The sequence below is a fragment of the Camellia sinensis genome, chromosome 7 (assembly GCF_055761805.1).
Source record: "Camellia sinensis isolate YWXY chromosome 7, ASM5576180v1, whole genome shotgun sequence".
NCBI classification, from domain to species: Eukaryota; Viridiplantae; Streptophyta; class Magnoliopsida; order Ericales; family Theaceae; genus Camellia; species Camellia sinensis.
In genome coordinates, this window is record NC_138967.1 from 47,626,022 (window position 1) to 47,638,713 (window position 12,692).

A 12,692-nucleotide genomic window follows, 5' to 3' on the forward strand; every position below is an offset into this window, starting at 1 on the left:
CAAGGGGCAAGCCACGAGAAGGGCCTTTGTACGAGAAATGTTCCTTTCAGCCCTAACCCCGTGCTCGAAAACGATCAGCAAACCCAGTCAACGCCTGCCAATCCCTTTGCTGGTGCATCCAACAAAACTCCAGAAACCTCAAAATACCCACCTCGAGGCCAGAGGGTGTTCGCACCACTGTACATGTCTCTATCAGCGGCCTTTAGGATCTCGATTAGAGAGGGAGATTTGAAACCCTTGGAGCCGCGACCACTGCCAGATAGACTTCCTCACTCCCATGATCCGACCAAGTACTGTGCCTTTCATCAGCAAGTCGGCCATGTCACTGATGGTTGTTTCCGTCTTCGCCACGAAATACAAGATCTGATTGACAACAAGGTCATCGTCGCACCAACTCAACAAAGTCTATCGTCATTGGATCAGTGAACCTGGGGGATAATGCGGTGCGATCGGGGGATGAACCACCTGCGGGCGGCGCTCAGTTTACTTCAGATGTGGCGTTTGGCACGCACAATTCTGAGCAATGTGCGAACACTAGTTTTGGTACTTTCTGACTTGGGTATTGGGTCAGTTTTGTTGTTTTGTATTGAGTCAGTCTTTTCGTACTGAGTCAGTCGGGTCTGTCTTGTTGTGTCGAGTCAGTCCTGTTTTGTTAGAGTCGGGTGATTTCGGGGGTATTACCTCGGACATCACTTGCTTGTTTTGTGTTTGTCTTTTCTTGCTTTCTTTGGAGTCTGTTTCGGCCGAGGAGCCAGTTACACCAACAGATCTGAATGAAACAGCAGTGATTTTCGCAATCTTGTGTTTGCTTCTGCCATGTGCCAGTTATGTCAGAAATTCTAAATAAGATGGCAGTATTTGATTAGAAGCTGTGTCTTTTCTGTGCCTTGAAGTCATTGTAATGACCTAAGTTTTTCGAAACATTGTGATAAAAACGAAGAGGAAGGAGTTCCTCAGGTTTTGCAAAACTTGATCAATTGAGAAAAAGAGAGGCATGCTAAGCCCTTAATGATTGAGATCATGCTTGTTAATGTGAATGCTGAGAAGGACCCTGGCTTGATCCAGATTGGTTCTACACTGTCTTCGGCGCGAGCGATTTGTCGCTTTCTAAAAAAAAAATTCAAAAAATATTTTGCGCGGTTCTGCGAAGACTTGTGTGGGATCGCTCTTGAGATTGTGCAGCTTAGGATTGCTCTCAGCCTCGAGATTCGACCCCTCACTTTCAAACCTTGAACCTGAGTTCAGAACGTTCAATGGTCAACCACAACGTGAGGCCTATGTGGCCATTTTGAAGCAGCCCTCGAACAAGAGGCACCAAAGTCAGATCAAGAAGATCAGATCAAAGGAAGCTTGTAAAGCTAGATCAGAAGCCCCTCCTCAAACTAGGGGCAAAAATGTCAGATATGCTCGAAGAGCCGAAGATGGATCCTTCAGTAAATCAATACAACAGCCACTCTCCTGGATACGGATGGCTTCAAAACCCTAAAACCATTTGGCATGGACTTGTTACACTTTTACCCTTTGAGAGGCTCGCTGGGCCGAAAACCCGGAAGGGCGACCCAGGCAAAAGTTAGAGCAAGGAAAAAAGGAAAAGAACAAAAAAAAAGAAGAAGAAAAATGCAAAGAACAAAAAAGAAATGAAGAAAAGATTAAAAAAAAAGAAAAAAAAGAAAGAAAAGAAAAGATGAAAAAAAGAAAAAAAAAATTGAAAAGAAAAGAAAAAACAGAGCTCGCAAGGTTGAAAACCCGGAAGGGCGGCCTTGGCAAAAGTTAGAGCACAAAAGGAGAGGTTAAATACCCGAGTGTACCTTAACCCCGAACTACGTAAGGCTTGATTCCCATATTTGGGATACGTAGGCAACTTCATTCTGAAGTCCAGCCGTGAAACACTTCAAAATCAACTGTGTCCATGTAATGGTTTTGATCATCTTTGCCTTCTCTGTATCCGAGAGTTCGGTTGTCATCGTCACTCTGAGGACTGATTGCAATGCGCTGCAATGCTATCCAAACAAGGGGCAACTTTCCGTTGCCATACAGTGTGCCGCGGTGCCATTCAAACAAGGGGCAACTTTCCGTTGCCGTGCAGCTCTTTCCAAGCAAGGGGCAATTTTCCTTCAGATCTGAAGTTGCGCGTCTTAAGAGTAGGTTCCGTGCTTGTTGAGCATTGGCCGTTTGCAAAAATAATTTTTGAGAATCTTTATTGAGGTTGACTGATCTCTCGAAAATTATTCCGTCTTTTCCAAAACTGGACCATTTCTTGGACCCAAAAAGGAAAAATTTTCAGTGCTCATAACCTAACTTGCATGATTTTCAAATCAAAAATTGAACAAGTATGTTAATCTGACTCTCATATTAGTCAAAATTGTTTCAGTAGAAAGCAAAAAAAAAAATGGTCAAAATAATGAACTAGGGGCACAGTTGAGTCAGGCTTCCTGTCTTTCTCCCGTTGTCAATGCATCTGCCAGAAAGGGCACTCTACCTGCCAGAAAAGGGCACCACTGAAGCTGACCGCAAAAGGGCAGAAGGCTCTCACATCCTCCACGCAACGAGGTATCAAGCCAAGTGCGAAGCACGAACGGGAACGGATCAAGATATTCCACTCCTTTGTTTGGACAGATTTAATCATGTCCAAACTCCCCAGTAAGAGCATCGTCAACCAATGTCGATTGCAGATCTGCTGCACATCCAGCCGCATCGCAACCCCTCTGTGGGAGAAAGTTCACTATTGTGAGCAGAAGAAGAGAATCTAGCAGAATGCTTGGGGCAAGAACCCGCAACTTCCTGTTTATTCATCAACCACCCTGGGGAGGGATGAAAAATGAGAGATTAAAGAATAGAGAGATGTGCGTTGAGAGAAAAAGTGAGAAAAGGGCTTTTTCATAAAAACAGAGCCTGAGGGCCGAGCGATGTGAGAATCACAAATGAGAAAGGGTGGGAAACAATACCCGGGGAAACAGGCTCCATGTGCACATTTGAGTCTTGTGTTTTATTTTGTCTGTCTCGATTCTTGTTTTGAGTCGCTTCGAGTGTTACTCGATGTGTTTAGGTTGTTTACCTTTGTTTTTCCCTTGTCGAGTCGTTTTGGCTGTGGCCAGTCGTCGGCTCAATACCCGGTTAAGAACTCATTTCTCAATTTCCAAAAAATCATCTTGTGCTCAGAGTGCTGTGCCATTCTCCACATTTGTGCAAAACAGTATTTGTTCTTTCATAAAACTGCAGGGTCCACCCCCGATAAGTGTGAACAGTAGAACAAGGGCCTATCTGAAGCTATGTAGGTTCCGGACTGCAAAGTAAAAGAAAAAAAGAAAATTTGGAGCATCTTAGGGTGTTCCAGCTTTGGCAAGATCCAAGACTGCATTTCAGGTGCACCTTCCCAGACCTCGCCATTTCTCTGGAGTATGAGTGTATCTCGACCCCAAGTGTAAGCCTGCTTCAAGTCAGAATGGCAATTAAAGCAGCAGCAGATGTTATCTCTCGCCAATATAAACAGGGTGTCCCCTTTTGAGCTGAGCGTATTGCCAAGTCCTCCGAAAGGTAAATCGGAGGCACCAGAGTACATGTTTGATGCCCTTCCATTGCATAGAATATGTTTTCTTTCGATTCTGCATAGAATATGCTTTCAATATTGCATAGAATATGCTCCTGTTTCTTGCATAGAAAATGCTCGTATCTTTTGCATAGAAAATGCACTCTTCCATACTTGCATAGAAAATGCACCTCATTTGCATAGAACATGCATTCACTCGCACTATCTTGTGCACTTACACTTTGTATCTCACTAGCACTGTCTTGTGCATCTTGTGGTTGTATCTCACTCGCACTATTTTGTGTATTGCATTTCAATCGCGCTGTTTAGCGTATCGCACTGTTTAGTGCATTTCAAATCAATCGCGCTGTTTAGCGTATCACACTGTTTAGTGCATTTCAAATCAATCGCGCTGTTTAGCGTATCACACTGTTTAGTGCATTTCAAATCAATCGCGCTGTTTAGCGTATCGCACTGTTTAGTACGTTTCAATCGCGCTGTTTAGCGTATTGCACTGTTTAGTGCATTTCAATCGTGCTGTTTAGCGTATCGCACTGTTTAGTACATAAATCAATCGCGCTGTTTAGCGTATCGCACTGTTTAGTGCATTTCAAATCACTCGCGCTGTTTAGCGTATCGCACTGTTTAGTGCATTTCAATCGCGCTATTTTGCGTATCGCACTATTTTGTGCAACTACATTCGCGTTATTTTGCGCACCTCAATCGCACTGTTTTGTGCAGTTTATCATTCGCGCTATTTTGCGCATTGCACTGTTTTGTGCAGTTTACTTTCGTGCTATTTTGCGCATCGCACTGTTTTGTGCAGTTTACATTTCGCGCTATTTCGCGCACCTCAATCGCACTTTATTGTGCATTTCAAATCAATCGCACTTTCTTGTGCATTTCAAATCACTCGCACTGTCTTGTGCATTTCAAATCACTCGCGCTTTCTTGCACATCGCACTATTTTGTGCAGTTTATCACTCGCGCTCCCTTGCGCATCGCACTGTCTTGTGCATGTTTAATCACTCGCGCTGTTTAGCGTATCGCACTGTCTTGTGCATTTCAAATCACTCGCGCTTTCTTGCGCATCGCACTATTTTGTGCAGTTTACACTCGCGCTCTTTTGCGTATCGCACTATCTTGTGCATTTCATTACATGCTCTCTCTCATCTTGCATAGAAAATGCTTGTAGCATTTGTCAGTTCATTGCGTCGCACTGTTTTGCGCACCTTACTTGCATTTTGCATGCATTCTATCGCGCTATCTTGCGCACCTCACATGTACTTGTTAGTACATTGCATTGTTTTGAATACAAATCAGCTTCGCGTAACGTATAAGTCCAATTATCAAAGTCTTCTTTCATATCATTTGTATCCTGCCCCTGAACTACGCTGGTTTGATTCCTTGCAAAGGGATACGTAGGTAGCCTGCGGGTACAACCATTCATTTATCGGTATTTTGTTTGTCCAAGTCTTCGGCCTTGTCAAAAATGGGTCGTCTCTAGGCTTTGACATTCACTCCCGTCATTGTTATGACTTTCGAGTTCTGTCAAAGAGGGGCAACTGTAGACACCCCATTTTTGACCGCCCTTAAGACTTGGGCGCTACTGATGGTTTGCTCGATGATGAAGGTGTGCAGGGCAAAGGTTCAATTTCTTCGGCAATGAGAGGGTCAAATCCCAACTTCACACCCCATTTTGGACCAAAGCTATTTTGAATGGTTTTTAGACCTTAAAACCCTCTCTTTCAAAACATTTTTGAAATAAAGTTTCTACGATGTTCCGAGGCTCACATTTTGTCAAAAAATGCGCTTTTTGATAAACCGAGCAAGGACAAAGTGGAAATGAATGAAAGAGAGATGAAATCTTTGAAAAATCTTTCAAAACACCTTGCTTAGGGGTTTGAAGTTGAAGAAAAGAGGAGAAGAGGGGAGAAGCCAAGTTGGAGAAGAAGATAGGCAAGAATTGCTAAGAGAGGGATGAGCAGTCCTCGCTAAATCAAGCTTCTTTGTCTATAAACTTTGAGTTAAGCTATGAGGCCCCCACCATTGGAAAGAAGACTTCCGGGGCTTCATTTTTCATTCAAGAATCTCTTAAATCCGAGATCGGAGGGCGGAGATATGATTGGTTGAGGTTGGGCATCATCCCGGTTGGACCGAAACTGAGAATCCTTCACTAAAACAAGCATAACATTTTTCACAGTTGGAATTTTGATGCAATGCTGGTGCCATTGGAAAGCTTACTTCCGGGGCTTCAATTTTGACACAAGAATGACCTAAAAAGGAGTTCATATGAAGAAGTTATGCCCGTTTGAAGTTGGACCTGCAGAGCAGATTTTTCCTGCCGACCGGCCAAAACAAATGGCCGACCGACCAAATAGATGGCCGACCGGCCAAATAGATTGCCGACCGGCCAGAAAAGATGGCTGACCGACCAAGTTTGCTAGCCGATGACCTTCCGGAGTATTCTACAGATTGAATGGATGCCAGCTGTGCCAGCTGGAATGCACAGACTCTGCTCCCCATGCACGTGTGTGGCTGTTTTGCACCCTTTTCACCACCTTTGACCCCTCTTTTTGCACCCTTTGCTCAAGGCTTCTTGGGGAAGCTTTGACCCCTTGTCTTGGCTTCCTCAAGAAGCTTGACCAGCTGTCTTAGCTTCCTCTATAAGCCTTGCCCCCTTTGCCCTCCTTGACCCTTTCTTTCTAGCTTGTCTTATAAGCTTCAAGCCTTTCCCTTTGCCTATATAAGAAAGCCTCCTTCTCCATTGTTTAGGTTCAGCAAAATTAGACCTAATACATAAATATAACATATATATCACCCTCTCTCTCTATATCTCCCTCTCTCTCTACATTTGGGTGTGTTAGAGTGTTCAAAGACCCTTGTTCTTGGCCTATTTGCACTACACCCTATAGCACCACACCACCACTCCATTCCAGCAGCTTGGAGGGCCTTCTCAGAGGCTAGGAGGCAGCTTTTCTTGGTCCAAGAGGTAGCAAAGGATTGGTCTTCAAGGGTGAGTTGATTTCTCCCTCTTTCTAGCTCATTTTTGCAAGTTTTCTTAGCCCCTTTTGCTTGCTGTTTTGAGATCCGACCAAAACTGAAAGTACCCTTTATTTGAGCTCTACTTCATGTTTCATTAAGGGAATTTTGTCATTTGAGGTCCCCATCTTGCACATCCTTCTTTATCCCTCTTGTATGCCATAATCTTGCATAGTATTTTTGGCCTGTGTGTGATCTGTTTTGGAGCATGGTGAAAACTGTAGATAGGCTTATTTTGAGCCCTTATTCAACATTGAAGAAGGGCTCATCACTGTTTGGGACCTCCACGTGCCACTTGTCATTATATCCCTCTTTGGTCCCCATTTTTGCATGATCTATTAGCCTATTATGCTTCTGTTTTTGGTCATTTTACAGAACTGAAAACAGTCTTATTTTGACCCCATATTCATGTTTCATTAAGGGACTTTGGCTGTTTGATGAATGTTTTGTATACTTTGTGTTTTGACCTCTTTTGGGCCCTATCTTGCATGGCATTTTGAGCATACTTGTGTACTGATTTAGGCTTGGCCATCACCTGTAAGTAGTCATATTTTTGGTCCCTCTTCAGTGTTGTAGAAGAGTCTTTTTCCGTTTGGGCTTTGCATCTACCACTTGCTTCATTGCCTCCCTTGCGGAGCCATTTTTGTATGATAATTTAGTCCCACTTGTGCTTACTGTTTGGCCATGCTTTGAACTGTAAAAATGCTTATTTTGGGGCTGCCTTACTTCTGTCTTTTCATTCCATGTACCAATTATGCATGCTTTGTATAGCTGTAAGCCATTTCATGTACCTAGTTTTGCATTTCGGGAGAAATTCCATGCATCGGGTGTCATTTCGCCTCGTTTCGGGGCTGTTTTGCCCCTCATTTTGCTACTGATTTTTGCATGTTCGCATATCATATTCCATGTCTTTGCCATATCTCATTAGAGTGGCATTTTGGTGCCTGAGGGTCGGTCCTCGGTTTGCGTGCACGCGTGCACGCATTTCGAGTTGTCTTGTTTTCATCTGATGGCCTCCTATGTGAGTGTGGCTGAGGCTCTCTCATGTTGGTGTAAGCCCATTCTTGCATTGTGTATGCCATGTTTCAATGCGTTGTACATGTTATGTTGTTAGCATTGTGTGTGCCATGTAGTTGTATTGCATGTTTATATGTTTGCTTGCATGCTTAGGTCGCATGTGCATTGTTGTGCATTGCCTCGCCTCTTGACCAATCATGATTGAGGTTGGGTCCCTTGTATGTTTTGTGTGCATTGCATTTGACATTGAAATGCATACTTGACTCTTTGGCCATCATGCATCGAAATGCGTGATTGGTGGCCCGAGGGTCGAGGGCCATGCTCCCTTGAGTCCATTACATGATAGGGAGTGTGTCCATGCATACATTTGCCTAAAAATTCCATGCCATACACTGCTTGCCCTCTGTTGCTGTCAAAACTGTCTTCTGCAGGAAGTTTATGCCGATCGGCATCATTCAGTGCCGGCCGGCAATCCTTCATGGGCCGAGGGCTTCATTAACTGCCGGTGGAAATTATGTATTGCCGGTGGGCATTTCCTTCAGCCGATGATATTCTGCAGTGTGCAAGGGACCTGCCCCGGAACTTTGGCATTTTTCAGAGAAGCAAGGCAGTAAAAACAGAGGCAGCAATGGTATGGTGCGGACTTTCCGGGCGAGACGAGTTCGAGCATGCATCATTCGCGCATCCCGAGGCAGGGGCCGTGGCCACTTCTCTTCTTGCATTTATTCTGATAATTAATTAGAAATTCTGTAATAATTTATTTGTTTATTAGTCGTACTGTAATATTTATTCGGACCCTCCGAGTGAGGGCAATTGTGTAATAAGTGTGCGTGAGTGTGTGTATGTCTTCCAACCCCTACGTCTTTCTTCCCTTTTATTTACCAGCTTATGATGGTTAGTATTAGGACATGTTTAATTTAGCATACCTTATGCTATGCATGCGTGCATTCATCCATCTGTTTTACATGCACCGGGCTCGGCGCATCATGCTAACTGCATCTGTATTTCAAATTCCAAACTGAATACATGTTGGTTGTGCATTTTCACATGCCATGTTTAGGTTAGCCGAGCCTGTCTAGATTGCATTTTTGCATGCGATGCATTAGCCATTCCTAACATGAACTAGGACATGCATGTTTGCTAACTAGTTTATTATTTTGGCACGGAGTACGATGTATGTATTTATGTTTTAGCATCCCGCATGCGTGTGAGTGTTGCCATGACAGTATGCTTGCCATGCGGCTAAATGCTTATGTGATAAATTGTTTGAATGCCTGTGGGTGAAGGTTAGATTGTTTGAGTTGGAGAAACTCGTTGGAATCCGTATTTTAGCCTACTTGCGAGTAGCAAATTCCAAAGTGTTTTCTAAAACAAACGGATATGCAATGCTTATTTCCAAATTAGACAATCTAGTCTATACTTGTTTGCTGCGCGCATAACATAGTAACGCTAGGCTAATAATTGGTTTAAGAACACATAACGTTTTCAAAAACGGATATCATGGTTAGTAGAGGCCGATCTTCGGATCGGGCGAGAGGGGGTGCTCATAGCTGACCTTCCCCAATCGTACCCTAGCTCCCGAGCCGAGGCAACTCTGGTGATGACGGACATGTGGCCTTCGGCACCGAGTCAGGGTTTCCTAAATTCCCCATAAAAATATTTAGGTGGCGACTCTGTATCTGGAAAAGCAGTCTATGTTTGGCACTTCTTTTCAAAAATCTGTTTCTCAAAACGATTTTCCGGATTTGGACTCTTTGGTTCAGATTAAGAATCGTGACAATTTGAGAGTCCGAGCTGTAGTGACCCCACAAATGAACAGAACGGGACTCACCCTCCTGGGGCGTTCGGGGACGTCTACAGTTTCTGGCGACTCTGCTAGGGATTTTAGAGAGCTTGACTCGAACTCGTGATATCCTGTTTTGATTACACTTATGTGTTTCTTTGCATTGCTTGTGCATTGGTGCGCCTAGGACACCGTGTTTGCCATCTGCCATTCCTGAACGGTTTGCCGGAGGCTTGTCTTGTCAAGGCATGACCATAAGGCTGACCGGTTATGGGCTCTGACAGTATGGGAACACAAACCCCGGTTTTACCGGGGCACCCTTTTTGACCATTCAACCTAGTGCATATTCGGATCCATAGTGACCATTCCAAGTTAGGACAGGTTGCTTACCCGATGTTAGGTTGTTTGAAAACTGCTGCGTGCATAGCGAAACCCTAGCTCCTGACAAAATAGGACAGGGAAACCCTACCCCAACATAGGGGTGTTTTGGCTCTCTTTACTTGCTATGTGCTTTTAGAATGTATCTCTACAGGGACGCATATACCAGTTTGCAAGTCTGCGTATCAGGCCTGTGGGCATCAGCATCAGTATTTGGGGAATCAGTTTTACCCGAGGGTATCAATTTACAGGCAGATATTTGGGGAACAGTTATCAGTATTGAGTACAGTCGTTCTGCTATCCGTTCCAGTGGAATTGAACTGAGATGCTGTCTGTTTTCTCTTTTTGCTAGGTAGTCCTGGAACTATAGCTTCAGAAGGCTCCGATATCCCCGGGGTACATTGGACTAGTGTTGATAGACTTTGTTAGGTCAGAAATTCAATTCAAGGGCAACCAGTGTTCTTTCGCTGAGGCAAGGCAAAGAAAGGCCAGTCGGGGCTCACCGGTTCATCTGATCCGTCAGTCGCCAGCCACATCACCTTTGTTCAGACTCAGCAGACCATGATGGCACAGGGTTCAGAAGAATTTGTGGCCGTGATAGCAGCGTTAAATCAGGGAACTGCCATGCAAGCTGAGACCAGTATTGAAATGCAGCGTCCATCTGGGGCATCTGCCTCACATCCAACTTTGGGACCCCAGCCAAACTTTGACCCACTTCCGCCAGTTAAAGATTTGCAGTGTCCGAATCCTCGAGAAAGGTTGACTCAAGCTCATGTGCTCAGACCCCTGGTGCAGCCTAATGAGAGACTTTATCCCCTTGATGTTAATGAGCTCAATCCGACTGCAGTGAAGATTGCGAACCTTGAGAAGCAATTCAAAAAGGCACAGGGCCTTAACTCCATTCCCGACATTGAGGATGGGCACACCGAGGCTGCCGTTCGGCTCCCAAACAGATTCAAAATGCCATATATTGACCGTTTCGACGGGTCTGGAGATCCAATGGTACATATCCGACTTTTCTTGGATGTCCTGAAGCCGATGGGTCTGACCAAGCCACAGAAACTCTCCTTGTATGGAAGAACCTTGTCGGGTGTAGCAGCCACTTGGTACACTAAGTTGGAAGATAAAGTGAAGCAAAACTGGGAAGAATTGGCTGAGGCCTTTGTTGATCAGTATTCTTATAACACCCAAGTTGAAATGACCATGCAAGAGCTTGAAGCAACCCGCCAGAACCCAACAGAGCCTTTTATGGAATTTGTTGCGAGGTGGAGAGCAAAGGCAGCACAGATGATAGATCGCCGCCCTTCTGAGAGGGATCAAGTACAGATGATGGTGCGAAACCTCGAGCATGATATGTTGCAAAAGTTTATAGTCGCTCCGCTATTCACTTTCAAAGGTTTGCATGATCTGGGGGTTCAGATCGAGAATGCGTTCAACAGTGGGATCATTCCTAGAACAAGTGAACCGACGAGGAAGGTTTTTGCAGGGAGTACCAATGCTGGTAATAGCGTCATTCCCAAACCCACTGAGATCAATGTAGTCGCCTCAGCCAACCCTTTTGCCAAACCAAGCCTACAAACAGCCGGCCCAGCCCGAGCTCAGGGCAGAACTTTCACTCCCCTCTATATGAGCTTGACTAGCGCACTAAAAGCCTTGATGGAAAGAGGGCATCTCAAACCCCTCGATCCTCAACCTTTGCCTAACCCACTTCCAGCCAGACATAATCCCTCCAAGTACTGTATGTACCATCAGCAGCGCGGTCATGGCACCGACCGTTGCTACCGCCTTCGTCATGAGGTCCAAAATCTCATCGATAACCAGACGATAACTCCACCTTCAGACCCTAATGACCAAGTACATCACCCACATCTCAATCTGATCCACACACTGGCCATCCCTTACGACCCCAGCATGTACATCACCCCAGTCCATCTACCCAGGCCTAATGTGTTTATCCTAGAGAGCCTGGACTTATGCATGATGGGTACATCTGAACCCCAATCATCTCAAACCCATGAACCCACTACTTCTGAGCTGATGAAAATGATTGAAGACCTTCAGAGAACTGTGGCAGATCTGGCCTTTGGGGTTTTGGCCCCATCATCAACCACATCACGTACCAGGGAGTTCATATCTAAAGGATCCCCAACTTCGGGACGAGTTGCATTAGAAGAAGGCCAATCTCTTGACAAAGTGGAAGCGACTGGTAAGAACAAGGTAGGGGCAGGCATTGGTCCCCATGAACACCTTCGATGAGATATTGAGGCTTTGAAAGCTGAGGGACTGAACAAAGAGCAAGTCCTCGCAGTTGTTACAAAAACTGTGGATGACACTTTCGCCACTCAGAATAAGGGCAGCCTGAATCAAGGGGCAAGCCACGAGAAGGGCCTTTGTACGAGAAATGTTCCTTTCAGCCCTAACCCCGTGCTCGAAAACGATCAGCAAACCCAGTCAACGCCTGCCAATCCCTTTGCTGGTGCATCCAACAAAACTCCAGAAACCTCAAAATACCCACCTCGAGGCCAGAGGGTGTTCGCACCACTGTACATGTCTCTATCAGCGGCCTTTAGGATCTTGATTAGAGAGGGGGATTTGAAACCCTTGGAGCCGCGACCACTGCCAGATAGACTTCCTCACTCCCATGATCCGACCAAGTACTGTGCCTTTCGTCAGCAAGTCGGCCATGTCACTGATGGTTGTTTCCGTCTTCGCCACGAAATACAAGATCTGATTGACAACAAGGTCATCGTCGCACCAACTCAACAAAGTCTATCGTCATTGGATCAGTGAACCTGGGGGATAATGCGGTGCGATCGGGGGATGAACCACCTGCGGGCGGCGCTCAGTTTACTTCAGATGTGGCGTTTGGCACGCACAATTCTGAGCAATGTGCGAACACTAGTTTTGGTACTTTCTGACTTGGGTATTGGGTCAGTTTTGTTGTTT